Raw genomic sequence first — 7,430 nt, forward strand, 5'->3', positions numbered from 1 at the left:
TAGTCTGGCCACCTCATGCGAAGAGTTGACTCATTGGAAAAGACCCTGATGCTGGGAGGGATTGGGGGCAGGAGGAGAAGGGGATGATAGAGGATGAGATGACTGGATGGCATCACTGACTCGATGGACATGGGTTTGAGTAAACTCTGGGAGTTGGTGACAGGGAGGCCTGGCGTGCTGCGATTCATGGGGTTGCAAAGAGTCAGACATGACTGAGCGACTGAACTGAATACATTAGGAGGAGAAAATGAAAAATCTACCATAAATATTGGTAAAAAAATAAAAAGGTATAAAGTTCTTTCTTTTATGATGATATCATTTTATAGCTAAATCATTCAGGAGACTTAAAATTTTTTTATTTTATGTTGAAATATAGTTGATTTACAATGTTGTGTTAGTTTCAGGTGTGTAGCAAAGTGATTCAGTTATATAAAGACATATATCCATTCTTTTTCAGATTCTTTTCCCATCTAGGTTTTACAGAATATTGGACAGCGTGCCCTGTGCTATACAGTAGGTCCTTATTGATTATCTCTTTTATCTATAGTAGTATATATATGTTAATTTCAAACTCCTAATTTATACCTGCCCCACCTTTATCCTTTGATAGCCATAAGTTTGTTTTCAAAGTCTGCATATGTCTCTTTTGCAAATAAGTTCATTTTTTTAAATCATGTTTTAAAGTTTCTGTGTATAAGCAGCATCATATGATATTTGTCTCTAACTTACTTCTGCTGCTGCTGCTGCTAAGTCACTTCAGTCGTGTCCGACAGCAGCCCACCAGGCTCCCCCGTCCCTGGGATTCTCCAGGCAAGAACACTGGAGTGGGTTGCCATTTCCTTCTCCAATGCATGAACGTGAAAGTGAAGTTGCTCAGTCATGTCCGACTCTTGGCGACCCCATGGACTGCAGCCCACCAGGCTCCTCCGTCCATGGGATTTTCCAGGCAAGAGCACTGGAGTGGGTGCCATTGCCTTCTCCGCTGACTTACTTCACTTAGTATGATAATCTCTATGTCCATCCATGTTGCTGCAAATGGCATCATTTCATTCTTTGTTATGACTGAGTAGCAGTCCATCATGTATATGTACCACAGCGTCTGTATCCATTTCTCTGTCAGTAGAAATTTTGGTTGCCTCCATGTCTTGGCTATTGAAAATAGTGCTGCAATGAGCATTGGATACATGTGTCTTTTCAAATTATGGTTTTCTCCATATACATGCTTAGGAGTAGGCTTGCTGGATCATTTGGTAGTTCTATTTTTAGTTTTTTAGGGAACCTCCATACTGTTCTCAATAATGGTTGTGCTAATTTACATTCCCACCAATAATACAGGAGGGCTGCTTTTTCTCCACTCTCTTTCCAGCATTTATCTTATGTAGACTTGGTGGCCATTGTGACCAGTGTGAGGTACTTCATTTAGTTTTGATTTGCATTTCTCTAATAATCAGTGATGTTGAGCATTTTTCATGTACCTTTTGGCTATCTGTATGTCTTCTTTGGAAAAATGTCTATTTAGGTCTCCCACCCATTTTTTGATTGGGTTTTTTTTTTTTTTTTTTGAGCTGCATGAGCTGTTTGTATACTTTGGAGGTAAAATATTTTTAATGATATAATTGTAAATCTAGATCATTTGGGAGACGTTATTTTTTTTTTTAATAATCAAAATCAGTGATTTGGGTCTGCACTTTAGACTTTCCAATATGCCCTCTTGTGTCCTAAAGGGGAAGAAAAATAGATTTTATCAAGGAAAGAGCTAAATTAATAGAATATCTGATGATTTCTAAAACATTTAATAATGTCATTTAGGAGGAATAGAAAGTCTTATACATCTATGAAGAGAAAAATGAAATAAAGTTCAAATTTTAAACACAATGCATTTAATATCACTTAATATTAAAAAGCTAACTACCTAAAATAGTGGATCAAATTGCTCTTTTAAATCAATCATTAGATATTAGTTCGGTTTTTTTGTTTGTTTGCTATCAAAGCCTGTACCTTACATCATAATAAATACACTAAAGAAAAGCAAAAAAAATCAAATTTAGATCAACATTTATCTAAAATTTATTTAGATTCCAAATGTTCAATCTGTATGAGGCTGGAAAACAATATGTGGTTTTTAAAAACCATATCAAATAGATTTATTTTAATTTTTATTTAATTATTTAATTTAATTTCAGGCCATGTGTAGTAGGCATTTCAAAACTTTTTTTATATATGTATATCCATTCATCATTTAATATTTGCTAAGCACTTTTAGTGTACTAGGAACTCTGCTGTTGGGGACACAAGCAATTCTTGCTCTCTTAGTCTTCATTCTACTTAGGGGATAATAAGAAAGAGTAAATCATCATTTGTTAGGTTGTATTAAATGTCTTGGAGGAAAAAATAAAGCAGAGAGACAATTGTGAGTACCTCATGGGTGGGTAGTATGGCTTGTGGTTTGCAACTTTAAAGAGGGTGTTCAAAGCAGAGCTTATAAAAGAAATAAGCTTTAAGGATATGTTGCAAAGTGCAGGGAGGATAGCCAACACTTTATAATAATTTTAAATAGAATATAATCTACAAAAATTGTGAGTCTATTGTATACTTCAACCTAATATAATATTGTAAGTCAACTATGTGTTGTTGTTCAGTCACTAAGTCATGTCCAGCTCTTGCCACCCCATGGACAGTAAGTAGCCCACCAACTATACTTAAAATGAAAACCAAAACAAAGAAGACCTCATTGAAAATGTGACATTTGAAAGACCTGAAGCAAGTGACAAAATACACAGAAAAATATTACTTAGATTTCACCTGTTTTTCAAAAAGTTAAACTGAAATGTTTTCTAAGTATTTTAAAATGGCAGTGTTAGAATAATTTATTCCATTAGTTATTCTATGAGGCACATGTGTACAACCCACTGTGGACCCGTGATCATCTTATAAGATGGCCTGCAACATCCTGATGATTCCCATTTTATTCAAGGCGATTTTAATATTCAGTGTGACTTTCCTTCATCTTTTTGAAAATGAGGGCTATGGTCTTTTTATGGACCTAGCTTTAACCACTTAATGACTTTAATAAGCAAGAACATTCCATTCTCTGATCAGAATAATAACATCAGGAACCAGGCAAAGAATCCAACTGAACTGAGACCCGAGTTAGTGTAGTTCTCTTGTCTCCTTTTGACCCTAGACAGCACGTTTAATGTCTCTGGGTCTATTTTCTCACCTGCTAAGCAATCAGTTTGTGTCCTGGGATCCTTCAAGTTTCTTGTAAATTGTAACAGTTTACCATTTCCCGAATTATGTGATTTCATCACACGTTTCTGTGCCTCTTACTAACATAAAGGGTCTCAGGGTAATAACTGTTCTGTGGGAAGGTCTGGTGAGTGACTCAGCAGACCAGACTAGGAAACCTGAACACGCCTTTCTACCTGTGCCCATGTGAATCATTTTCTTGGATTTTCAGCTGTATTCACTTACTGTGGAATTTGTTAGTGCCCTTGCCAAAGTCCTTACTCCATTGCTCAATCGGCATGCCAAACTGCATCATCTCCTGCTATTGTTTTCCAGAAATTACAGCTGCCCTACATGACTGGAAGCAGTGCTTTGAAGTGCCCCCCACACCTGGGGTTATGCTGTTTCAGCTCATGTTGCCCAGATTTCGGGAATCCTAAGGTAACCCTTTGTCCCCACCCGGGAGCTCAGTGAAAATGTACTGTGGTGTGTCTTACTTAATTCTATGAGAACTGGCACTGGGTGGCATTATTTACTTGTTTGTTTATGTTTATCTTGGAGGGAAAGGGTATGTATCAGAGCTCAAGAGTCCAAAGTACAGCTTTATATTGTTTGAATTCCTCCTGCATCTACAAAGTTTTCTGAATACTTGGACTCACATGAGTTCCTCTGCCTTCTTAGAGAGGGAGACAGCATTGGCAGTAGCCAAATGGGAATGAACAAATTGAATTTGAAATCGAGCTTCACATCTTATTGGCTGGTTATTGGAAAAGTACTTTTACTGCAACTATTGAGCGTTGATTGTAATGATTATCTATAAAATCACTGTTTACTACTACCCAGTATGATTTCATTTATTTTAAAATATCAGTTGTCATATTCATATCACACATTTTTGGTGCAAAGTAATAGAAGAGGATGTATGTAAAAGTCAATGACTAAAGTACCCAACATTTGAAACATACTAATTTCTCCTTTTTTTTTCAGTATCTAAGCTGAACACAGTGTTTTATAATTATTTCACATGCATAAATGTTGTCTTATTAATCTTCTCATAAATCTTGTGAGAAAATGACCAGCATTACATATTTCCTTGGGGTCCCCAGTGCAGTGTCTGGTCTACTTGGGACTTTATTAAGTTAGTAATTTTGGACTTAGACTTAGCACAGTACCAGGCATACAGTAATTGATCAATAAGGATTTTATGAATGAGTTGGTTTCAATGATTTGCTGCATTTAAAAAATCTGCAGGTCTAATTTCCTGTGTCTAAAGTTTTCTTTCAATTGAAATTCTGTTTGATAAGAGCAATGATCCTTGGGTAGACCTACCATGACTTATTTCAAAATACCTCTAAAGTCAGGGGCCTCCCAATCCCACATTTCTGGGATATTACATCCTGTTCTAGGGCTTCAGGACTGCCTAGAAAGGGATATTCACTGGGATGACCCAGAGGGATGGGATGGGGAGGGAGGTGGGTGGGGGGTTCAGGATGGGGAACACATGTACACCCATGGCAGATTCATGTCAATATATGACAAAACCAATACAATATTGTAAAGTAAAAAAATAAATAAAACTGGAAAAAAAAAGAAAGAAAGGGATATTCACATACAAGGTTATGTTTTAAATACTATATGAAGTTCCCAATAGGTATATGGGAGATATAGCTAGGTTTAACCTAATGCCAAGGTCAGCAATGATCAGAATATTAGCATAACTGACAAAGACCCAAGAAGACAGTGTTCTTTGGATTACTCATTCTAGTTTTAGCAAATAACAACTTTTCAAATATTTTGAAGGAAAACTTCTACTGGAACTTTGCTTGTGTATCCAAGAATTGCAATGTGAATGATTGTTTAATGGTTTGCTATTTAGAGGGCTTAAAATAATTATTTTCTCTGCATGTAAAAAAAAAGAAAGCTAGGCCAAGGTGCCAATCATCTAACCACATACCTGAGATAAATTTAATGTTTTGAATAAATCTGAAAGAAATTTATTTCGTTTAGTCCAGCAGTCTCAACTTTGGGTAAGAATCAGTTGAACAGCTTATTAAAATTGCGGTTGGTCTGAGGTGGAAATCAGGAATCTGCATTTTAACAGGCATTCCAGGTGATTCTGATGCTTACCAATCTGTTGATGTCAGTAAGGAAACTCAATTTTAACCTCTGCACTGCTTAGGAAAGAGTGTGTAGGTTTTATAGGCAAACAGAACTCAAGTTCAAGATCTTCCATTTACTATCTTTGTGTGTGAGTATTGGAACATACATAACCTCTTTGAACTTCAGTTTCCAACTGTAAAGCTGAATAACTCTTACCATGTAAGTATGATTTTATCTAGAGCACTTAAAAATTTTTTTTACAGTAGGTCCTTTTTGGTTATCTATTTTAGATATAGCAGTGTGTACATGTCAATCCCAAACTCCCAATCTATTCCTTGCTGCCACACTTTACCCCTGGTAAACCATAAATTCATGTTCTAAGTCTGTGAATCTGTTTTGTGAATGAGTTCATTTGTATCCTTTTCTTTAGATTCTGCATTTAAGCGTTATCATACTGCCTGACTGACTTCACTTAATATGATAATCTTCAGGTCCATCCGTGTTGTTGCAAATGACATTATTTCATTCTTTTAAATAACTTGAGTAATATCCCATTGTGTATATGTACCACATCTCTTTATCCATTCCTCTGTCAGGGGACATTTGAGTTGCTTCATGTCCTAACTATTGTGAACAGTGTTGCAATGAACACTGTGGGGCATGTATCCTTTTGAACCATGTTTTTCTCTGGATATACGCCCAGGAGAGGGATTACTGACTCATATGGTAGCTCCAATTATAGTTTTTTCTGGTTTGTTTGTTTTTTAAGGAACTTCTGTACTGTTCTCTATGGTAGCTGTAACAATTTACATTCCCACCTACAGTGTAAGAGGGTTCCATTTTCTCCACACCCTCTTCAGCATTTTTGTTTGTAGACGTTTTTTTTTTTTTTTTTATGAATGAGGCAATTTATTAACCCAGCATCATTTGTTCTAATGCTCTTGTTGGCAGCTGCCACCTGTCCAGCGATTCTGTCCAGATCTCTCTGTCCCCGAGGCATCAGTTTGCGGCCCCCACCTTCGTCCTTTTCCACCATTTTCAGCCCCTCCAGGGCTTGGAGGACCTGCTGGGCCACGATCTTGGAGCCTCTGCTGAAGTGGCTGGGCATGATGCCTTTCCTCTGATGCTCCCCCAGATATCTTGGTCATGGAGCCAACCCCAGTGCCACGCCGGAGGTACAGGTGCCGTGGAAGCAGCTTGTTTGTAGAACCAGTTCTCATCGTAGGGAGCAAGTTCTTTATGCTTGGCCAGCTTGACGGTGCCCACCCATTCAGGGACTTTCAGCTTCCCGGACTTTCTGAGGAAGGCTGCCAGAGCTCTGACGAACTCCTGCTGGTTCACGTCCTTTACAGTAACTTCAGGCATTGAGCAGCCTCTGCGCTGCCAGCCAGCGGAAAGCTGTTTGTAGATTTTTTGATGATGGACGTTCTGACTAGTGTGAGGTGGTACCGCTTTGTACTTTTGATCTGCATCTCTTTCATCATTAGTGACGTTGAGCATCTCTTCATGTGCCTCTTAGCCATATGTGTGTCATCTTTGGAGAAATGTCTGTTTAGGTCTTCTGCCCATTTTTAATTGGGTGGTGTTAATTCTAATAGGGAAATACATTGTGCATGCATTGATATAATGTCCTAGGCTCGGTTAGTTCCTTAATTCTTCTGCGGTCACTCAGAGGTAGAAACCTTGAACACTGCCAGTAGTGGGAACATGGTCTCTAAATGGGTCATTCAGTTTTGAATCAGATCAGAGTCTCTTGAATGTCACCGTAGGCAAAAGTTGTTGAAGGAAACGTATAGTTTTATACACTTGATTGCTCTAAATTTTAATATAAGAAAAGACCTCATCTATTTCTGATTCTATAACTGTAGTTAAGTCACAGAGTAATTCCCTGTAAGAGAGACTTGAAGTGATTACTCAAGCACACAGTACCTGTAAGTTGATCTGTTTTGAGGCTTCCTGGTTTGTCTGCTGCTAATGCAGGTAGAGGCTGGAGGGCTTAATGATCAAATTGTTCTAGGGCCAGTCTGGAGGTGTGAGAGTTCTTCGTTGTGCTCTGAAGGTTACCAAGGAGGATTCTAAGGGGAACCGAAGCCCCAGGTAAG

General features: G+C 37.9%; 1 long non-coding RNA gene and 1 pseudogene across 1 annotated transcript in view; one reads left to right on the top strand and one right to left on the bottom strand.

The window, feature by feature from the left end:
- The window catches only part of LOC122674415, a 79,576-nt gene extending 75,916 nt beyond the window's left edge, over positions 1 to 3,660 (top strand). Inside the window, exon 3 of the long non-coding RNA XR_006334966.1 lies at positions 3,565 to 3,660. This is a non-coding gene — a long non-coding RNA (uncharacterized LOC122674415). The remainder of the gene's footprint in view (positions 1 to 3,564) is intronic.
- Positions 3,661 to 6,179: 2,519 nt separating this feature from the next.
- Positions 6,180 to 6,695, bottom strand: LOC122674414 (annotated as a pseudogene).
- Between the last annotated feature and the right edge of the window lie 735 nt (positions 6,696 to 7,430).

This window comes from Cervus elaphus, chromosome 18, assembly GCF_910594005.1.
Source record: "Cervus elaphus chromosome 18, mCerEla1.1, whole genome shotgun sequence".
Taxonomy (NCBI): Eukaryota; Metazoa; Chordata; class Mammalia; order Artiodactyla; family Cervidae; genus Cervus; species Cervus elaphus.